The 23,696-nt window shown below is 36.1% G+C and overlaps 1 long non-coding RNA gene and 1 pseudogene across 1 annotated transcript in view; one reads left to right on the plus strand and one right to left on the minus strand.

Annotated features, from left to right (window-relative positions):
* Positions 1 to 1,067: 1,067 nt before the first annotated feature.
* The window catches only part of LOC148756536 (uncharacterized), a 267,020-nt gene continuing 244,391 nt past the window's right edge, over positions 1,068 to 23,696 (minus strand). Inside the window, exon 4 of the long non-coding RNA XR_016018077.1 lies at positions 1,068 to 1,161. This is a non-coding gene — a long non-coding RNA (uncharacterized LOC148756536). The remainder of the gene's footprint in view (positions 1,162 to 23,696) is intronic.
* LOC109447007 (RNA-binding motif, single-stranded-interacting protein 2 pseudogene) lies at positions 4,668 to 5,887 on the plus strand (annotated as a pseudogene).

A 23,696-nucleotide genomic window follows, 5' to 3' on the forward strand; every position in this document is an offset into this window, starting at 1 on the left:
GCAAAAGGAGCCACACAAATCTGCCCAAGTACAATAGAGTTCTTATGTAGTGTGAGTATAATAATAAATATTATACTACTTTAAAAATTTAAAGCGCTGTGCATATACGAATTTTTATTATATCTGTTACTGACTGTATTACTAGTGTTTCTCAAAAGATGGAGGGTTGGAGATGAAAAATAGACACATCATTTTAGAAGTTTAGAGAAGACCTACCTTGGTTGTCAAAATCCCATAATACTGCTTGCTGTTTGAAATTCAGTGATTAGAAATTATTATTTATTAATTTAAGATTTTGCCCTATTAAACTTCCTTTTTCCTTCGAGAAAAGTATCACATTAAGTTTTATCAATAGCCAAGTCTCCTGGACAACGTAATTTTATGCCTCTTGACCTAGTATCCCATTTAGTTAATGCCCCCATGGAGTCCCCAAAGGCCCCTCATTTACATGACACATAATCAGCCTACTTATTAGACATGTTTATAACTTTGTGTGAAAGAATTAGTTCCACATTTTGCCCGAGTAGACAAGCTCTGAATGGAGAGATGGAAGCAGGGAAGGAAAGGATATATTGATAGGTCTAATGCGATGGGATAGAGAGTGTGAAGTTTGTATAACCTGGAAAAAACAAACGGAGGGAATATAGGAATAACAAAGGACAAAATATTTTTGCAAGGGAAGTCTGTAATCAGTGAATACCCACGTGGCCCTCCTTGATTCTTGGCTAAGAGACATTTGTTATTAAGTGTCTAGGGCAGAAGGTGGCTATTTACCTGGGGTTCTGTATTTATTTAGAGGGGGGTATTTATTTAGAAAGGTTGGGAAATCAATATATCTCTGAGGTTTGCCATGAGAGACATTCAATTACTAATGCAGATAATTGCAGCATTAATCTGCTTCTGCAATTTGGAGAAGAGATCAAACCCAGAATGATCGATTTTAAAGGAAAATAAAATCTAAGGGATACGGCATTTATTCTTTCAGTAAATAGACCTCAAATTGAAAAACAAGAGCCCATTCTCTTCCCAGGACGTGTAATTGCAATAACATAATATACACACACCTACCTCTTTGAAGACGTTCCAGCTCTTGGAAGGAACAGGTGCAGAAAATGCTACATCACCACAATTCTTCCACTTTAGCAGCCAGGACAAGACAAGCTGAAAATCAGAGTTTTGTTGGCATTGGCTGGTGGTATCAGATTTTACATAAAAGCTTGACAGCTTGTCCTATTTGTATTACAATGGGCTACCGGGTAAATCCCCAGAATTTATCAATGTTTTCTCTCTAGGTGAGCACTTTTTCCTCATATTTTCAATTTAATATTCACCATTGAACTATTCTGTTTTAGAAAAGGACTGACAGTTTCAAATCTAGAATTAGATAATTGAAGCCAGCCAGCTTCTGGTGAATATCTGACATAGAATTTAAAAGCCTTGAAAAAATGCAAATCAGGTTATCTATGCTTATCTCTTCAGAAAATTTCTCTATCCAAACATGTCACCGGTTCCTTAAGTTCAAGTTCTGATCAGGACACTAGGCATTGATAAGATTCTTCCAGGAAATGATGACTCTTGGTGGTTGGCTTAACCAAGTGTCATTTGTTTCAGGAGAAACCATCCAGAATGCAATAGATTAATTATCCTTAGGATGAGAATGCATTACTCCTTCTCTAGAAATAAGATGTCCAGTACTTGAAAGTAAGTCTAGGAGAACCTGGTGAGTATGCATTCACATGAGATTTTTAAATTATAGAAGGAACTTAATTTCTTTAAATAAAATAGTTTATGTGAAATAATTTTAGGTTTATGGAAGAATTCTAAAGAGAATACATTAGTAAACTTCAGGAAGCTTTCCCTAATCTTCATGTCACACAAAACCATGGTGCATTTATCGAAATTAAGAAAACTTTAATACAATACAAATATATAAGCAAAATCTTTTATTTGGATTTGTACTAGTTTTCTTCACAAATGTTCTTTTCCTGTTTAGGATCTGATCTAGAATACTGTGTTGTATTTAGTTATCATGGCTCCTCAGTCAGTCGTGACAGTTTCTCACTCTTTCCTTGTTTTTCATGACCTTGATTATTTTAAGAATACTGGCCAGTTATTCTGTAAAATGATCCTCAATTTGAGTGTGTTTAGTGGTTTCTCAGAGCTACACCCAGTTTATTGCTTTGGGGGAAGTACATCATGGAGATAAAGTGCCCTTTTCATCATATCATATTTGGGACTCTGGTATTAGTATTAGTGATGATGTTGAAATGGATCACTTTGCTAAAATGGTGTTTGTCAGGTTTCTCCCCTGAAAAGTGAATAATTGTTCCTTCTTATACTCTATTTGTTACAAGTGAGTGACCAAGTAGAGTGCACACCTCAAAAAATGTTTTTTGAATAAAAGACAGAGGTCCCACCTTGGGTAAGTGCTACGTATGTGAACCAAAGCTATAGGACAGAACTGAACAACAGGAGTCTCTTTGAAAGGAAAATGAAGGAAATTTGATTTCTTTTGACCCAATCCCCAACTGACAAGTAGCTAAGTCACATAGAAGGAGGGAGAACTACAAACACAAATTTAACAGCAGTTTCCTATGATCCTTGTGAGACATTGGAGAATGAGCAGCTCTAGTTTGTCATTACATTTTTGAGTATAATGCAAAAAGGAAAGGAAAAAAATAAGCATTTTTCCCTATTGAACAAAAAAAATCTATGAGAAACCCAAACAATCTAGTATATCACAGCAGGCAGCAAGAACGTGCATGCCAAGCACATGCCGTGAGCAATGGAAGGGGCAGAAGAACACAATGGGTGCGCAGCCACGAAAAGAGTCAGAGTCATGATGGGATCCGTAGGGGGGTAAGTGAATGAAAGACAATGAACCTGCAGGAGTCAATACTTGGGAAGCCAAGAAATGAAAAACAGGAACCTCGATTACTTTGGGGAGTGTGAAATATGTAGACCTCTCCCCGCCATGGTAACCAAACCTTGCAGATGCTTCCAACAGTACTGTGAAAAAAGGGGTGGGGGAATCACGGCAGTGGCTGAAGTTCTGTATTAGAGGCAACAGACTCTAAATACATCAATTACCCAATGAATGTAAAAAAAAATCATTAGTTATATATATATATATGTGTGTGTGTGTAACTAATGATTTTTTTTTTACATTCATTGGGTAATTATATATATATATATATATATATATATATATATATATATATATATATCTGTACGTTTATTAAAAATCAGGCCAATAACTGTCACACTTCATGTGTTTTTTCCCTTAGGAAACAGTGACCTTCAAACTAGTCATGTACTCATAGATTCAAGAAAGTTCAGATTCTGTCCTGTAGTGAGCTTGTTTGCTGAAGGAATTGTAAAGCTCAAAAACTGTTACAACAGCTGAAAATGTAGCAGGATGACAATGGGAAACAATCAATTAGAGACACATTTATGTTTCATCCAGTAAATCCAACTGCTTTCCAAATTTTAGAGTAATAACGTAAAATGCCCTTCCTAGCTTTGGATCTTCATACAAGACAGAATAATTTCTCCAGATACAACCCAAGGACTGTAGAAGAGTGTTGATATTGTATAAATACATAAATATTCAAGCACATAAAACAAGTTGCTTATTTGGTTTGTTTCCCTAGAAATAGAAAGGGATTTTTCTTTTGTCATCCACACTTACATACTCTGTATACTGATTATTGCTCATAACTAAATTACTTCTTCTCTAAAACTAATTTTTAGACTCAGACAAGATGGCAGACTGTACTCAAATGATTCACCCTATGAACCACAAACACACACACACACAAAGATGCTAGACAAAATATTTACATTCACAACCAAGTCAGACAAAAGACAAATTCCTCAGGTGCTTGAAATAAAGAAAAAAAATCAGAACCGAAGGCAAAGCTAATAAAGTAGGGATCCATGAGGTGTTTAGACCAGGAAGAGATTCTAAAGAACTGTGAATAAAATTTAAACAGAAAACTAGAACTTTTCCCGCTGCTGAATTAAACCTTGAGCTCCAAATACTATCTACTCTTAGGATCTAAAATAATAATAATAATAATAATAATAATAATCCAATATGCCAGCAAAATTACAAAAGCTCTTCTTCTTTCTGGGCTTTGGGTAGGGAAATAAATATAAAAACCCCAAAAATTCATGTATGTAGATATAGAATCCTGATTTATAATACTTATGTAGTATAAGAACCACTAAATAAGACATAAACAGAATCTGGTAGAGCCATCAAAATTCCTGGGATGCCTAAGAGAAACCAAACCAAACCCACTCTATTTCAATGTTTTGAAAATTGAGGATATTCAAAAACCACACAGAATTTAAAAAAACAAACTGAAGAGGAGCACACCCACACAAAATAATTACAGACCCCATGAGGAAATAAACCACGATAAGAAAGAGTCCACACATAAACAAAAACAGCCCAAAAACTGAAAATAGCTACTAAATGATCTGAAAGTGACTATTAGATAAGTATGCTCAAAATTTGGACAGGTATAACGTGAAGAACTAGAAACCAAATGAATAGAGTAGGATATTATAGCTCTTCCTCCATCTCCTTCTTCTTCTCTCTTCCCCCTCCCTAACCCTCTCCCTCTTCTTTCTCTCAGCTCCCTAATATTAAAGAGAAAATGCTGCGATCAGTGACTTCCAGACCTGGAATTTGGACTGTTGGCTATAAGAAGGACAATAAGAAGATGTGTGTTACCGTCTCAGCAGACGGCACCACCTAGTCTAAGCCACAGTAGCCCTAACAGTAGCAATGGGAGCAATGGAAACAACCAGCTGAGCAAACGTAACTTCTACGTCCAGGGATTGCCACCAGGTACTACTGACCTGGACCTTGTCAAGCGCTGGCAGTCATCTGGCAAGATTGTTTCCACTAAGGCCATCCTGGACAAGACCACAAACAAATGCAAAGGCTATGCTTTGTGGACCTTGACAGTTCGTCAGCCACACAGAATGTAACAGCACTGAAAGCCAGTGATGTATAGGCAAAGATGGCAAAGCAACAGGAGTACGACCCCACAAATGTACACATATCAAACCTCCCACTGTCAGTGGAAAAGCAAGAACTGGAAGGAATGCTGAAGCCCTTTGGCCAGGTTCTCTCCGCTCAAATCCTTCAAGACACCAGCAGGACTAGCAGAGGGGTTGGCTTTGCAAGGATGGAATCCATAAAAAAGTGTAAAGCCATCATCACCCACTTTAATAGAAAATATATTAAGACACCCCCTGAGTACCAGCCCCATCTAATCTATTGCTTTGCAAATTTACCGATGGTGGTCCAAAGAAATGATAGAACCAAGGAAAATTGGAGCAAAAACAGATAGGCCTGGCCAAGGAATGGAGACATGGGTGATATGGCCTTGACCTATGACCCCACCACAGCTCTTCAGGATGTGTTTTGCTCAACTCCTTAAAACATCACCCTCTACAGTATGCTTGCTCAGTCTGCACTCTCCCCATGTCTTCCATCTCCCGTATCTTCCTATCAGAGAGTAACTCAGACCTCTCCTCTACCAGTACCTAACCCATCTTAGATGCACCATACCAGTTATACGTCATGCAGCCTTCAGGTTCAGTTCTGACACCAGGGGTGGATCACCCCATTTCTCTCCAGCCTGCCTCCATGATGGGACCTCTTCCCCAGCAACTGGGCCACCTGTCCCTCAGCACCATGGGCACATATGCACCAAGAGCGGAAGCTATGCAAGGAGCTTACGTCTCCCAGTCCACCTCTGTGCCTTCTTCCAATGTTTCAGCTGAGGAGAGCAGTGGTCAGCCAAATCAAGTGACGGTGGATACTCCCTCAGACCGTGGGGTCTATTCTTTCCAGTCTGACAAGTAAAAGGGAATTTCCTTCCCCATCTTTGTTGACTACAAATGAATTCTTGGAGATGCTGATGCTCCAAAGAGCTAACCAGTAACACAGACCATCTGGGGGTCCTCCTGAGAACTAATGCTTGTCCATCATTTTTCACAGCCCTGGGCCTGGAAAAGAAATCTCTGCTCTCTTGCCCTCTTCTACTCCTCCATTCCTGATGGGGCCTGGGGGAACCATCACTTTCTGTGTGTGTCATTCAAGGAAATTAAAAAAAAAAAAAAAAAATTAAAAAAAAAACACATTTTTTTCTTTGCAAAAACGAAATAAGCTACTATAAAACAAATGTAAACATTTTAAATAGACACACAATGAATTTCTAAATGTAAAAATATACTCATTGAAGTAAAAGAAAATCCATAGGCATATGAAACAGAGTTGATGACTTAACTAGTGAAGTAGAAGATTAAAATGAGACAATTAGGAGAACATAGTAAAACGAGATAGAAAAACATGAAAAAGAGGTGAAGAAAACTTGGCAGGGAGTACATGATCCAACATAATTTGAATTGAGCTTCATACCAAAAAAAAGAAGAAATATTTTTGACAGAGAGAGTTGATCTTTAAAGAGATATTGTCTGTGATTTTTCATTAACTGAAAAAGACAAGAGCTCTTGGATGGAAGAAAGACATCAATTCCTAAGCAATATACATAATTAGAAACCTACACCTGGAAACTTTGTGTAATAATTGCATCATTCACCAAACAAACAAACAAAAAACCTTAATTGTTTAGGAAAGCAAAAAGTAAAAATGTTTTTTAAAGAGAATATATTAAAAATACCGGGAAAAAAAACTGCAAACTAGTTCCAACTCTATGATCAATACAAATGATTACAATTAAGAATGTCTGCTTTTAATTTTAGAACAAAATGAAATTAAGTATTCCAATGATTCTTACTTGATTAAAAGGAAATCCCCACTCAGGTAATAAATCAGAGCCTTTGAGCTGTTTTCAAAATGTGTAAGCCCTCTTTGTCCCTTAGAGTTGCCTCAAGCTAACAAGGTGTGCAAGGGCCTATTAGGCAGGACTCCTCTCTCACGTCCACTTCAACTTAAGCAGTATTAGTTATCAGTCTTACATAGCGAGTTTCTCTGTAATTTTTCTTGGAAGAGGGGTTTATGCAGTTTTTTTAAATGTCTGAATATCAATGTCGTGCGTTGTTTCTCCATGTTAATGCTTTCCCCCTCTTTAATTCCCGATCTCCCTAGACAGATCTATACTGGATTGATGAGAATAGAAAATTACCAAGAGGAACAACAGAAAGAGCTACTGAGATTTACTTTACTTAATTGAATACTTACAACTATAGAGTAGGAATTTTATCTGGACAAATGGGTTAGGAAAATATGGCTAAAGCTGCCTGAGTACCTTATGAAATTCTCACATCTAGTAAGTGGCAGAGCGAGAACCTGATGCACCCACCCCCACAGTGGAATGAGATAAGTGTGCGTATATGCATGTTATGGCCTTCAGCAGTCCAGAAACATTTTTTTACATTATACACTTCAATTATTCAGAAAAATAAGAAAAACAAGCACTTCTTCTTGACCTTGAATACGAGCTCTGACAATTAAGTCCATGCACTCATCCTAGAAAAAGTGCTGCATAACTCATTGCTGAATATCACTATGGTCACCTTCCAAGTACTCCCCTTGGGAAGCTATGCACCGACATCAGTGCCTAGTCCACCCTTCAAAGCAAGTTTGGAACTCTTTTTCTGAAATGACCATCAGAGCTGTCATCATATTACCCTTGATATCCTGAATGTCATCAAAATATCTTCCTTTCAATATTTCCTTTATCTTCAGTAAAGAGAGAAGTCATTGGGGACCAGATCAGGTGAGTAGGGAGGGTGTTCCAATACAGTTATTTGTTTCCTGGCTGAAAACTCCCTCACAGACAGTGCCGTGTGAGCTGGTGCATTGTCGTGATGCAAGAGCTCCTTCAGGACCATTTTTGCACACACCTGTCTCAGTTTCTCTGTCCTTGTTTACTTGGTCTGCTATGCTTCTCACAGTCAGCCGATGATTTTGACGCATAATTCGACAAATTTTTGCAATGTTTCCATGGCTTCCCTGACCTCTCTTCATCAGTCACGTGTTCTCTCCCCTCAGAAAAATGTTTAATCCAATTGTACACTGACGTTTGCTTCATGGTATTATCCCCATAAACTTGGACGAGCATGTCCCTGATTTCACTTGCACTCTTGCCAAATTCATAAGACATTTAATGTTGTTCATTGCTCTAATTCAAGCTCAGACATTCTCGCCACGGCACACAGAAACACACAATAATGAACACCACTCAGCAAGACACCGCCACACATCGACAGGAACACAGCTGTGAGACACCGATATACCAAGGTTATGAGACATTACCGAGCTGTTTGTACAGTGCTGCCAATGTAAGCGCACGGTGGCAAGCTTGGGAACGTAATTGTCAGACCTCATATACCTGTTAGGTCAAGTCTCCCTTCTTAGTAAGTGGTGCTAACTTTCCAACTAATTATATTGTTGGCCTCTCTAATAATGAGTAGCTGACATATCTTTTCACTCTTTAGCTTATTATGGAATTTTCCTCATATTTATATGAAAGAACCTCTTACACATTCAAATTGCCCAGTCGTGATTACTATGCCCTTGTCATTTGCATTATATTCTGAAGGCCTGTAGAGGACTTTCCTTGACATGGAATTCCAGAGGAGTACATGTGCTACTGCTGTAATGTCTGGAGCCTGAAGCAGATTGGCAAATCAATCAATAAATAAATCATGGAGATTCTATGCAGGGGTTACAGAGTAAACACCTTCCATGGAGTATTACGAGTAAGTATCATATAGAGAATGCTAGCACTGTGTCACATTCTTCTGGGCACTTTATATACATCATCACACTTACTATTACAGCAATTTGATGTGTTATGAATGGCTATAGCTATTTTCCTTCTCCATGTATTCTATTAATAGTCTTCATTGAAGTGTTCCTGACTTTCCCTTTATCTCCAATGCTTGCTTCTCCTAATTAATAACTCTTCCCTCTAGACTGTAAAAGCAGCATACATATACCCCTATTGGGGCACTGATCGTATTGTATTATATTCAGATGGACAGTGTATTAGGTCGGACAATTAAGTTCACGAACTTATTGCAACGATGATGCTAACCTTTTTTGATATCAGAGGGATTTTTTATTATTAATTTCTGCCAACTGGACAAACAGTTAACCAAGTTCACCATTTGGAAGTGCTGAAAAGGCTGCGTGAAAAAGTTAGACGACCTGAACTTTTCGCCAACAATGCATGGCTCTTGCATCATGACAATGCACCAGCTCACACGGCACTGTCTGTGAGGGAGTTTTTAGCCAATAAACAAATAACTGTATTGGAACAGCCTTCGTACTCACCTGATCTGGCCCCCAATGACTTCTTTCTTTACCCAAAAATAAAGGAAATATTGAAAGGAAGACATTTTGATGACATTCAGGACATCAAGGATAATACGATGACAGCTCTGATGGCCATTCCAGAAAAAGAGTTCCAAAATTGCTTTGAATGGTGGACTAGGTGCTGGCGTCAGTGCATAGCTTCCCAAGGGGAATACTTCGAAGGTGACCGTAGTGATACTCAGCAATGAGGTATGGAGCCCTTTTTCTAGGGTGAGTTCGCGAACTTAATTGCCAGGCCTTGGATAGTGTGAGACTTCTTCCTTGTCCATGTGCTCACCGAAGGACAGGACACCATCATATGTGGTTGACGATATTGTTGAGCACTAAGGGGGGCAAGTATACAGGTATATATGGAAACAGTCAATGTAACTTTTATTTGTTGCCTTCTACAATGTTGTTTCAGGCACTTCGTGTTCTCTCATTTAATTCTGAGAAAATAAGCAAAAGCAGCCACATTTTACTGATGAGGATGCTGAGGCCTCAAGAGGTCAAACTACTTGTCCCAAGTCACTTAAATCTGCTATGTTTGAAGCCAAGTTGGCCTGGTTCCCAAAGAGTTTCTCCTTCCACATTTCACGGAACATATTACACATTTTTAATGGCTTAAATTTTTATTTGCAAAGTTGTTGTGACTCTAAGACCGGTGTTTCCTTTATTGCATTCAGTCCCTTGGCAGATGTGTATTGATTATTTATAGCACCAGAACAGGATGTATTAAGCAATGTCTGCTGCTTAAAGAGGCCCTCTAAAATACAGGCTATTGCTCCAGACATCTTATTTGTGGCAGCTTTAGTAATGATCCCAATCGATTTTACACATTCCCCCAGATTCCCTAGCTCCCTCTTGAAAGCTTCGGCCAATGGCTGTGAATGGATGTAAGGTGTAGTGCTTCTGTGTCAAAGAATAGGAAAGTAGAATGAGAATTCCATGTATGACCTCCCCTGCTTTGGCAGTCAGAACATCTGCCTTGGTGAAATAACCATCAGCTCGGATCTCTGAGGAACTATGTGTAGCAAGCACTCTGCAAATGTGAGTTGCACACTTAGCATGAATGACAAATACGCTTTACGTGCAAAGTCATTTATATTTGGGAATTAATTAGTTACCACAACACAACATTGACTATCATGGCTAAGACAGTAGCAATTGGCAAATGAAAACTTGACACTTTCTAAAAGCAATGTATCACCAAAGTAGTATTATATACATATGTATATAAATATTATATGTCTCTTTCCAAAGACCAGGAGATATCAGGCATTTACCTGTCTGCCTGTTTTATGCAATGAGCATTGGCTGTGACAGATCTTATTTTTGTTTCTGACATTCTAAAATAAAAGACCAGGTTAACTCAGTGCAACTGTAATATAGATTAGAGGGAAGGAATTTTAACTATTATAGTTTCAAACCTGAAGCAAATTTGTCCCAGGGCAACATGATGCAACAATTATTTTTCCAAAGAATTGCTGTTGATTATCAGAAATCAGAATCTAATTTATGACTAAATGAAAACATTTCAAATAATAGCTATATGGATCTCTGCATTATTTATATATCAAATATAGATTTCAATAATCTTTATATCATTTGACAGTATTCCCATGCCCTGTGATACATTATGTTTTATCAGGCCATTTCAACTCAATACATAATGTTAACTGAGTGCCTACTTTCTATTAGGAATATCACTATGGATAACATACGATAAATTAACGACCCCATTACATTCTAAGAGCTTATAGTCTTGAAGGATAGTGAGACACATTAGAAAACAATCCCCAAACAAAACGATACATTGTACAAGACATATACATGAAGGAAAACATTATTCAGCCTATGTGAGGAAGATAGGTAAGAGAAAGCTTCCTTGGGAGGTGGCACCTGTGCTGTAACAGGTCAGTAGGAATTAAAAAGTCAGTTAAGGGGAAAAGGAATTTTAAACGACGAGAACAGCATGAATAATAGCAGAGAGATTCGACATAATAACCTGTTCTGCCTTTCAGTAATTCCATACTATTGGATTATGACATGCAAGGTATGGACTATCTGGAGACAGGATTATAAAGGTTCCCTACTATTTTGTCATCATATAGAGCCACTCATTTACAGATCACGTAGATCACTCTTATGGAAGCAGGGAAGAACTTTCGGAAGACATATTTTCTTAAGAAAATAGTTTGGGGAGAAAAAAACTTGAAGAAACACTAAAAAAGAGTATCAATTTATTTATACCACATTGGGGTTTGATTCATGATTTATTGAAACATATATTGTTCTCAGAAGAGATTTACTGGGTAGATACAATAATAATCAACCCAAATTATCTTAATTACTTCAAATTCGAATAACCTATAATGTGTTTTTCTATACATATGCAAATATTCGGTGAGCCAAAATTGATGAGGGGGTTAGACAATGTCAATATTTGAAAAAAGAAATAGCAAAATCCTGTGAATCTGATCATTGTCGAAAGCAAGCTGAATAATTCAGTCTTCTAGCCCAGTGTTTTCCTAGTTCTTTTTTTAGGCTTGAATTATTGATCGTCTCCTGCTTTTCTAGCTAAACACCACCACACGGATACAAATACCAACACTTAGAAATATATTTGTGAATACATAACTCATAGAAAACACTACATTTCATAAAGCAATCTTTGAAATATTAACTTAGCAAACAATCAGTAAGCGATTACCCTCAGGCCAAGAGTATATAACATGATATGAAAAACTTACAGGAAGCAGAATACAAACCCACTGAGTAATGTGTTATCTTTCTTCTAAAAAATATTTAGAAGAAAATATTGGGTCTATAAAGATAGCACCCAAATGCAGGGGAACATAAAAATACGTTGAGGTTTAAATGTAAATTATGATGTAAGAAAGTATGGGGTGGATGGGATGCATGAGTTTATACAATTAAGAGTCCATCCCATTGTTTTTCCATTGTGGCAGAGACTGGCTCGTTGTCCCCCAAACTCATCCCCCTTCCCTCCTTGATACAGACCAGATACCATTTGCCAGCTTGTGACGCCATTTTGGCCAGTTCAATGATGGTGGAGTTAATGTTTGTCATGTTTGTTCTTGGCCCATTAAAAAATACATTAAAATCAAAACCCTCACATGCAATTATTCACACTCTCATACCCCTTATCTTCCAAATGAATACAGCTGATGCAGTGGAAGTCTCTGAAGCCCTTGGTGATATCAGAACCACCACATAGAAGGAGGCTATGCCATCTGCCGAGTGCCCCGTTGGAGTTTCATAATCAAGAAATGAACTTCAGTTGGATTAAATCACTACTATTTGGGGATTTGTTTGTTAAAATAGCAAGTGTTATATGCCCTAAATGATACAGTTAGCACAACAAGAGTGGATGAATGGATCCATCTGTCTCTCAGGAATATGTGTGTGTGCGTGTGTGTGTATTCAAAATAGTTACATATTTGTATATATTATTTATATACTCATATTGTTTTATATATAAATATATATCTATATATATATCACAGCTCAACAAGATTAATGTATAAATCGAATACCAATGAATAATGCATTGAGAGAACCCACTATAAATTATTCATTTATATGAAGACAAGAAGATTCTTGTATGATTAGTGCATTTTTTCCCTGAAAATAGACATATGTGGGAAGATAAATTGTATTCAAACATTTCTTTGGAGAATATGGATTAAGAATGAGAGAGAATGAAAGAATTGCAATAAAGGAGCAGGAAGATAGATACCAGTGGTTTCAGGCTGGTACAGAGGCATAATTACTGAGAGTATGCCAGAAAGATTTAAGAAAAAAGACTTTTGTTTTGAAGTAAATTGTAATTAATCACATTTTGCCAAGCCAAAAAATAGACAGCCAAAATATTGAACTACCAAAGCAGAGCAAGGAACACATACACTTAAGTTTGCAAAACTGTGTAAGCATCCACACTGCAAACGAGATAGTGAGGGCAAGAAGGCAGAAAGCTTGCTGGGTACAGATGGTATAATTAAAGTGCTATCGGCATATATGTTACATCAAGATAGTCAGGGTTGCTCTTTACTTCAATTTTGTTATCTTTATGAATCCATTGTGGTTTTTTAAATGTCATGAAATTAATAAAGCTATACTAAATTTACATAGATAATTTTCTACATTTTTTTTCCTCAATTCTTTCATGTTTATAACAGTGACAAAACATTTTTTTTTCCTACCAGGAAATGGACAGGGATCCCCCTGCCATCCTTCACGGGATGTACTGACTAGATAGGGAATGAGGAGAACTTCTGGCATGCTGAGAAGAGTATATTTCTTGATTGAGATCGTTATTAAATGGCTACATTTACCAGGTGAAAAAAGAATCTCATCGAATACTTTGTTCATATTTTTTTACATGTGTCATATTGCTATGAAAAGTTTATTTAAACTAAAAGTCCATGAATTTTACCTTTTGAGACTTGAGAAAGTGATTTTAAAATTTATAGAAACTCAAATGGTTAAGGGTAGCCAAAGTACATCCGAATAAAGAAAACAAGGCGGGAAATTTGCTCTACCAGATAACAAGCCTAGTTATAAAATTACAGGAATTAGAATAGTGAGGTGCTATTTTTCAGGAATAGACAATCAAAAGTACAAAAGAAAGGGGCCCAGAATAAAAATCCATGCATCTGTGGCCACTTGATGTATGATCAAAATGGCATGGCAAAACAGTTGGGAAAGTCAGTCTTCCCAAAAAGAAAATTGTGCTGGGACAATACTGTTAGGTTGGTGCAAAAGTAATTGCGGTTTAAAAAGTTTAAAAATAATTGCAAAACTGCAATTACTTTTGCACCAGCTTAATATATCTGAATGGAAAAAAAAAAAAAAATGACCCGTCTCACACTATATACAAAATTTAATTTCAGATTATAGCAAATCAAATTATGAAAGGAGGATAATTAAGTATCTACAAGTTATATGGAAGAATATTTAATTTAGAATCTTTTTAATTTTAAGAGTGTTTTTTAATTTATAAAATTATTAAATGACTTAGAGTGGGGAAAAACCTATTAAACAGGACAGGAAAACAAAACACTAAATGAAAAATATTGGTCAATTTGACCATATGAAATATTTTAAGTTTTCTTCAAAAAAAAGAAAGAAAGAAATGTCGCCCGTCAGAAACATAGCTGGCAATCCACAGAGTGATGGAAGATATGTGTGCTATATATACATAAAAGGAATGCTTCCAGAATACAAAAAGGTCTCCTGCACAATAACAAGAAAAAGAGAAACAACCTCACAGCAAAAGACAAACAACCTCACAGCAAAATAGATTAGATATTTGAATATCTTTTACAAAAGAAAGTTTAGAAATAGCCAATAAACCTAAGTGTCCAACCTCCCTAGAAAAGAGAGAATTAGAAATCAGAAACACAATGAGCTATCACTGCATAGCCCTCAGAATGACTTAAAAATATAATAATAATATCAGGTGTTGGTGAGAACACAAACCAATGACAACCTTTTACAGTTATGGTAATGTAAATTTACACAGTTCCTTTGGAAAACCATTTGATATCATCTACCAATAATGAATAAACACATTTCCACTGATCCAATGCTTCCATTATTTGATATCAACCAAATATAAAAACATACATAAGTGCATAAAAAAAAAACCCTGACAAAATTGTCCAGAGGTGCATTATTCACAATATCACCAAACTGGAAATAATCTGCATATCTTCCCACAGTAGAGTGTATATAAATGGTGCTATGGTCATATAAGCAACTAAATACTACATAGCAATGCAAATGAACATAGTACGTTAATTTCACAAACATACGTGAAAGAAGCCAGACACAACAGACAGTTGCATGATTTCATTTACATAAAACTTAGAAACCAGGCAAAACTATAGTGTTTAGATATCCATGATTACTTGGTAAAAACAAATAGATGCAATAAAATGATTACCATTTCGATCAGGTAAGGGGTTGCCTTTGGAGGACAGGAAAGGTTTAGGGACCAGTATGAGTCCTAGACTGTTCCTGGGTCCCAGAAACATTCTACTTCTTGACTTGTACAGTTGTAGACTTCATAATAAATCCTTGAACTGCACATGTGAGTGTGTGTGCAAGATTTCTCTGTATATATGTTTTATGTAAAAAATAGTGAAATAAAAATTTTTAAATAGTAAAATTAGTTAATATGTATTGGAATTATTTTATGAGTTATAAAATCTATACAGGCAGAGGCTTTTCTTTTTATTAATGTTATTAGTTTCAGGAAGCTTATTATCACCTATTAAACATTTTCATAATAATGTTTGCTAGATAATCAAATGCAAAGCACAATTTAAAAATGTATGAACACAATGTTTTCCTAGGACCTTTTGACAGGTATAACCCAGGGGTGTAAATTCTGACCAAGAAGTCATAAATTCTTGCTCCAGTTCTGCCACGTGTTTGCTGTTTTGACCATTACAAAGTCAAATTAAGCAACCTGTACCACTTTTTCTACACCTGTTAAATCATCTTATAACACATATCTAACTCTCTCTGGAGATTAATTTAAAATTATACATTTTTAAAAACATCCTTAAATATGTTGCAACCATGGAGATAACAGCTGCATAAATCAGTGATGATTATTAGAATGCTTTACAAAGGAATTACTGAAACTCACTCTGGGAGTTAAAAGAGATAAGCATTCCCATTTGAAAAGGCAAAACTGTAGTCATTAAATCATAAGACACTGGCAATAGTTCTTTTCCAGCAGTAAGTTGAAGACAATTTTTCACTTAAATTTTTCTGAGGGTGGCAGCAAAAACTCGGTGTTCACGGTTTGTGAATCTCTCACAAACTATTCTTTATTATGCTGACAATTATTTTACCTTATATTATATGCTTCACAACATTCCCCAATAAAATATTAGGAAATTTATAATAAAATATATACACAACGTAGAACAAAGGTAAAAAGAAGTGACTATTTAGAGGAAAGAGGGAAAAAGTTTAAAAAGAACTGAGATAATGACTGTAATTAAACATTAAATGTTCCATTGCCATGCTGAGTGTTAATACTTTGCAAGAACAGTAGTTTCCAATAGTTTTCACATTATTGCTAACCAAACTGTCAAAACTCTATTAATAGTTGTCTGAGAAGCCTGGCTTACTAAGTTAGAGCACAAGAACTCATGGATCAGGCAGCAGGATCTGGTTCATAGTCTAAGCTTTTGTCTCCGATTAGCTTTATATTACTTTTGTAATTTTGAGCAAATTATCATCTTCCTGAATCTCAGTTTTCTCTTTGGTCAAAATGAAGTTGTGTTGAGGCAGGATAGATAGCCTAGGAAATTGACAACCCCCTTCAAAGTACAAGGGGAGGTGCCTCACTGGTTACACAAATAACAAGTGACTGTCTCCATTACCTGCAGATGGAGATAAGCAATACTCAGTTTCATCCATCTAGACTGATCCCTATGACAGGGACCTGACCTTTAGCTAATGATAATGTCATTATAATCTCATTTACATTGCGATTACTATGACTCCCATCATGCATCTGACGCCATGACAGCTCCAGAGGAAGCAAATAAGGAAGAAAAAGCTGGAAATGGAGGGTCCTGCCCAGGGGAAGGAGAGGAATGAACCATGTCCATGGGAAGTCACCAATTCCCACCCTGGGAGGGATAAAAACCCCATCATGACTTCCTGAGGATCAACTCATTCTCTGAGTTCACCAGCACTTTCCTCTCACATGTGTCCTTTCATGTTCAGTAAATCACTTGCTTTCCTGCATCTGTGTCACACTTGAATTATTTCTTGTGCAGACACAAGAGCCCGGCCACCACAGCTCTGGACGGAGTCCCCTCTTGGACATCTCGTGAGCCTCCAGTGACAGTATGGAGAGATAATCACTTAAATTCTTCTCATCCTGAATAATCTATGATGTGATTAGTAGATATCAAGGCTGAGCAAACTTTTTTGTCAAGTTCCAGGGAGGCAATATTTTAGCCTCACGGATCATACAGTCTCTGTGGCAACAACTCAATCCTGACCTCTTAGGGTGAAAGGAGCAACAGACGATCCCTCAACAAATGGGCGTAATTGTGCTCCAGTAACATGTTATTTACAAAAACAGGCTACTGGTTGCATTTGGACCTTGAGCATTAGTTGGCTACTTCCTGGCATATAATGACATATTATTAGTTATCTATAAAGTATTGGGCCAAAATTTGATGTAGACATATACTTAAATAAAGTGGCTAATGAAAATGACCTCACAAACACTGCTAATTTGGGGGCTTATAATGAACCTAAAGTTTGTTTTACTTGCTCATTTATGTTGAAATCTTCTGCCAATATGCTTGCTAACAGGATTTTTGAGATCTTATTGCAACTTGATGGACTGAGATTCCGTCAGTGTACAGAAAAGAGATAGCTTAGAGAAACCGGCAGCATGGTCTCTATCTTACGCTATACCTCCAGGTTCACATAATGCCTACCTTTAAGCATCCAAAGTTAAGTGGAAGTTGAATAATCAGCTGTAAAATAAGATCAATGCATGTACCCACATAACAAATCAGATTCTTCAAATAAGTTTTCTTCAAAAGCAAGTTATGTTATGACCATTTAAAATGGATTATGGAAAGGATGGAAAATACTTCAATTTAAAGACAATATGTCACTTAGGTTTTTAGTTTCATGCCTTTTCCATGCTTATCTTTTTCTAGCCTTTGCACCATGGACTGTCTAAGAAACTGCTATGATTAAGTGGCTTTGAAGTACTCCATGGGAAACCAAACAGAAGAACCTAACATTTCTGTTTAAAGTTTGTCATCTGTCAGATCCCAGAAGTAAATATAGAAAAAAAACAGAAACCTATACTTAATAGGCATAACTGGACACTAATCCATAGTATTACTTCCTTTGAAATCCCTACTATATTATAATTTTATTGATTTGTTGTTTTGGTTATCCAAATAACTCACTAAAAATAATAGTCCTAGGAAATAGTCATCTTTGTTCAGTAACTTAGATCTAAGCATTAAAAGACAAATGAATAAATTATAGTAAAACTCAGTCAAGGTATTTCAAAGAGTAAATAAGATATAAACTCTCATTAATACTCTGTAGAGCTTATTCAAAATGCTTTACAATTTACAAACCAAATTATGATTAAAGAATATATTAAATGTTATTTCCCTAAGGACATTTTGGTTAGAGTTACCAATTTTTTTTTAATTACCAGATATATATATATATATATATATATATATATATATATATATATATATATATATATATATATATATCACTCATTGGCTTTTCAAAAGTAATTCCTATAATGTAAGATGATATTTTGTAAGAATTATTTCTCTCAGGTGGTGCATCCCTACTTTAAAGATTTAGGATGTTTAGTCTTTACGGCATTTTGTAAGAAGGCCCATTAGTCTATGTTCTTCCCTGCAATACTCACTTACTCTATTGTACATAATTTATACTGTCATTAAGTATTTATTGACTGATATTCCTTCTTTCAATTGAAGATTTATAGCACCAACACTCGGGAGTTAAGCACTCTTAGGGTAATAGTAAAGAATAAAGTTAATGCCCTAGAAAATTTTATAAGAAATATATATTACTTCTGCACAATCAGTGTTTGGGGGATCATTCTTTTATGAAGTCCCACCTTATAATATTCTCTTTGAAGACTGTTTCACACAAAGGCTAGTTCCCATTAGTTACCTTTTTGTTATAAGATGGGCATTTTCTATGTTAGTCTCCCCATCTGTGCTCTCCTTTGATTGCCTGGATTTGTGTTTTCTTGTGATTACTTTAATCCAAATTGGGTAGTTACTCACTCCACAGTTCTGGACCCTATGGACTACAATTAGTCTCTCAAAATAGATTGGTGGAGTCCTTTCACAAGGGAATTTTGAAACGAGTGCAAAAAGAAGTGTGTTTCAAAAGGAGACATTTTCAAAGATAATCATAAAAAACAGTGACCACCATACGCCAACACTACATGTGCGATGTGAATAGGCAATGAGAAGTTTAACACATTTTCTTAAGATGGTGTAAGTAGCACATTTTGCATAACAGGTGGCAGTGTTTCAAATCAATATATGAAATTGTGATGCATAATTCAAATTAGGTAATTTGTTCAACCAATGAGGAAATGCAAAGACCAATGACATGAGTTGTCCAACTAAATAAAAATAATAATTTCAACAATTATATTTGTCATTATAACAATAATAGTCGTAGTAATAGTAATAACTCTCACCATTTATGTTGGTTATTATGTGCCAGTCACCATGCTAAGTCTGCTTATGTATCTAATTTTACTGCATTCCTATTATAACCATGTCAAACAAGACAATATTATTATTTTTTCTCATAAGAGGAAGAAATAGAGAATCGAGGTAGATAAAAAATTTGTCCAAGATCACAGAGATAGTAAGCTGCAGAGATGGAATTTATGCTCAGGACTTTGGGATTGCAAATTCTATACTCTTCTTTTTCTAGCTTTATTGTTTTTGAGCTATAACTAATGAATAAAATTCTCTATATTTAAAATGCATGGCATAATGATGTGACATACACACACCTTGTGAAATTACTACCACAATTAAGTTAATTAACACATCCATCACCTCACATAGTGACCATTTTGAGTGTAAGTGAGTGAGTGAGTGAGTGACTGTGTATGTGTGTGTGTAGTGAGAGTGCTTAAGATCCACTCTCTTAGAAAATTTCAACAATGTGGTACAATATTATTAATCATAATCACCATGCTGTACATTAGACGAATAGCTTATTCATTTTATAACTGAAAGTTTGTAACTTTTGACCCCACCCCTAGCACCTGGCAACTCATTCTACTCTTACTGTCTATGAGTTTGACTTTTCTTTTTAGACTCCACAAATGAGTGTAACACAATATTTGAGAACACTATGCTAAGTGAACTAAGCCAGGCATAAATGAAAGTTCTATATTCTTAATTGCTAAGATTACAAACTAAAAGTGAATAAAATGGCAAATTATAACATTTTAGAGTTTATGAGCTAGAAGTACGACCAGATGCTTAGTTTATATATGATAGTACTACTGGTTTGGGGCCTGTTTTCTTGGTGTAATTTCTATGGGCACCCACTTTGACTCTTAAAAACATCACAGTTTGGGCACTATATGATCTGTCTAGCTAGACGAATCCTTTGAGAGCATTTTATGTAACATATGAATTTTACAAATAAAATTCAGCCTAAAAGAGATGATGATTTTTCTCTGATCTCATAAGTAGATATTGGTAGCATGCTCTGAAGGTCCACTTGGCCTTCCAAAAATTCTACTACAAAATTCATTTCGACAACTCAATGGATATTTGGTAACAGCCTACCTCATGGATAGTCTGTGCCAACCATTGTGAAGAATACAAAGAAGCAGACACATTTTCCATTGTCCTTAGGCAAGTGAGGATATTCCTGGGGAGGTAAGACATATGTCAAATGCCAACACTTGAGGAATCACCTCATAGACTGATAACTAGGTGTTGAAGGTAAAAAAAAACCAGTAAGCTAGAGGTGTTAATTATAAAGTGAACATTGCAATGTACTGGCACTAAATTAAGAAAATAAAAGTTAAAATCCAATAGGTTCTTTGAGTATAGAGACTAGATCTAATCTTTGTAACCTTTGCATTGTTGGCAATTTAATCAATTCATTTCTCACTACCTCTTGAGAAATATTCAACAAAATACCAATTAAGAAGGCACCTTTCTCTTAATGACTTTTAAAACAGCTCTATGGATGCTCTTTCTCTACTAATTAGTAAATTCCTTGTGGCCAATGAACATAGTCATTTCTACTTTTGGACCCATTAAGTTATCTAGGGTGTGTGTGAATAGTAGTAGTAGTTAGTAGTAGTGGTGGTAGTAAAGTAGTAAAAGCAGCAATATACAGTAGCAAGCTAAATTAAAGAGGGGACATACTTTCTGGAATACCCCCCAGTGCTAGGATACCAGTTGAGTAGCGTAATCCAAGAAGATACTGATATCCAAACATTCTAATATCTAAGTCTAAGTTATATTGATTGATTTGCATTTAATATTTCTGGGATTATTTCAATAGGATTATATTTGAACCATAGCCAGCAATGTGTAGCAGAATAGAATATCAAATAAGGACCAAAAAATTCAAACAGTTTGTCTAGAGGCCATGTGGTAATGGTTTAAAAGAATGGGCAACCAAGTCAGCCTGATTTGGGTTTGAAAATCAAACTAACCTCATCCCTTCCCTGCTACCTTATTGTGACATTAGGCAAGTGAGGTGATCTTATCAGCCTCAGTGTTCAGAGTTTTCGAATGTGGATCTTACTGATATAAGACTGTTGTTAAGAGTAAAGGAGGAAACACAGAAATAATCTACTGTAGTAATTTCCAGCATGTAAAAAAATAAGTAAATGGTGGTATCATTTTTTAAAGGCTAGCCAGTTCAGACAGGATCAAAGCTTTCTGAAAATGCAACTGAGTGTCTCAAAGTAAAATAAAATAAACATGCAGCTGGGTACTTAGTAATTTGCTGTACAGTACCTCCAAATATGGTAGTTATAAGCAAAAAGAAGGAGACAAAGAGGTGCTTGAAGTTCATAATGAAATCTAGTGTCAGATGAAGACAAAGTGAATGACAAAGAAAAGCTTTGGAGAAAACAAAAGCAGATTGATCTGCTTGGGGTTCAGTGATCAGAAACAACACTTATTTGGGGCAAAGTATGGAAAACTCTATAACGTATAGCCAGAGCTGCACACGACTTCAAAATATCCCCAAACAGCTACAAAGAAAAAGGTTGCACCAATATGTGAAATTGAAAATCTGGGCCAGTCTATTTTGTGAGTGTCCTTTTCTGCATGTTAGGGAATAGGAGAAGTGTTCAATTTACCTACTCTTTTTCATCGAGACCAAAACCTAGCAGTTGTTTGGTACAGTGTGGGAAACCAGACCACAGTTTGCCAGGGTCAGCTTGAATAGCAAGGGCAATTGGCATGTGTCTTCAATCGTAGAGCTAATTGTGGAGTAAGATCTTCCCAGAAAGTAAAACGTAGGAGGTACAATTGAACAAGCAAATGTGAGATGTCCTATAGAAATTGTAGATTTGGCATGCTTACTTCTATTATGAAATTTGTAAATTCCTAGTGCTAGACTGAATGGGCAAGCTAAATCTACTTACAGGAACTGGGATAAACCATTTTTAAACTGCCTGTGTCTCTATTGTCTCATATGTATCAGATAAATAATATCAATGGTCTTACCTACCCCTGTGGCCATCAGAGACAATGGATTTGCAAGTGATTTCAATTGAAATCAAAGGAAAATATATTTAGTGGTCTTCAAAGTGGCATGAGAGGTATGATGCAAACGTTTTTAAGAAAAAAATGAAATTATATATTCATATTTACTTCATCCTTTAACATGTACAATTTGTATATTTTATAGTACTCCTAATATAGAAGCTTAATAGCACATATACATAATTTATAAATATACTCATATGTCTGCTAGAGATACCCGCTCAAAAAAAATTTGCAACAACAGTATGTCTTCAAAAGTCTTTGACACCATTACTATGGAAGTGATTGAATTCTACCCTCAAGTTGCCACCATAGTCAAAAATACATTGACTATCTTAGAATTTTATGTGTTGTTTTACAAGAACTTAAAGATGGGTCAGCTCTATGGACTTCCAGGAAAACTTCTATGTGCTCTCCAGGGGTATGTCTCAAACCTCCACCCCATACACTTTGCCATATACCTTTTTGGTGCCCGTGATAAATTCTCTCCATGAGGCATAAGGTTACTCTGGCAGGTTGCTTTACTTCGATTCTCTCAGCAATCTCAATCTATCTCAACCTATGTCCATTCTGTTTCCTCCCATGCTCACTCAACTGAGCTTTTTCTCCATCACTGATTTAGGAGAATAGTTGTAGGACCTGGCCATACATTTTCTTTGTTTCCTTCCTATGTCCTCAACCTGCACTACATGCTTGCATTCATTCCTTCTCTGTTTCTTTTCTTTCTAACAATGAAGTCCCTTTTATTCTAATTATTATCAATACACTTAAAGTATTATTTATATGTGTCCATGGCTCAAAGGACACAGGTAGTGTCTAACATTTTCCAGTGTTTCCCACAGAGCCATATCACCTTCCTGCAGAGAAGACAATGAGTCGTGTGTAGGACAGTTCCAAAGATTGTTGAAAAAAAAAAAGACAACTAGAGAAGTACAATAACAAAAATTATAGTGCAGGTCCCCCCTGTAAAACCAGTGGTAAAAAGCAGTTAGTTATGGATT

Source organism: Rhinolophus sinicus, chromosome 12 (assembly GCF_057876585.1).
Source record: "Rhinolophus sinicus isolate RSI-liver-muscle chromosome 12, RSI-T2T, whole genome shotgun sequence".
Lineage (NCBI taxonomy): Eukaryota > Metazoa > Chordata > Mammalia > Chiroptera > Rhinolophidae > Rhinolophus > Rhinolophus sinicus.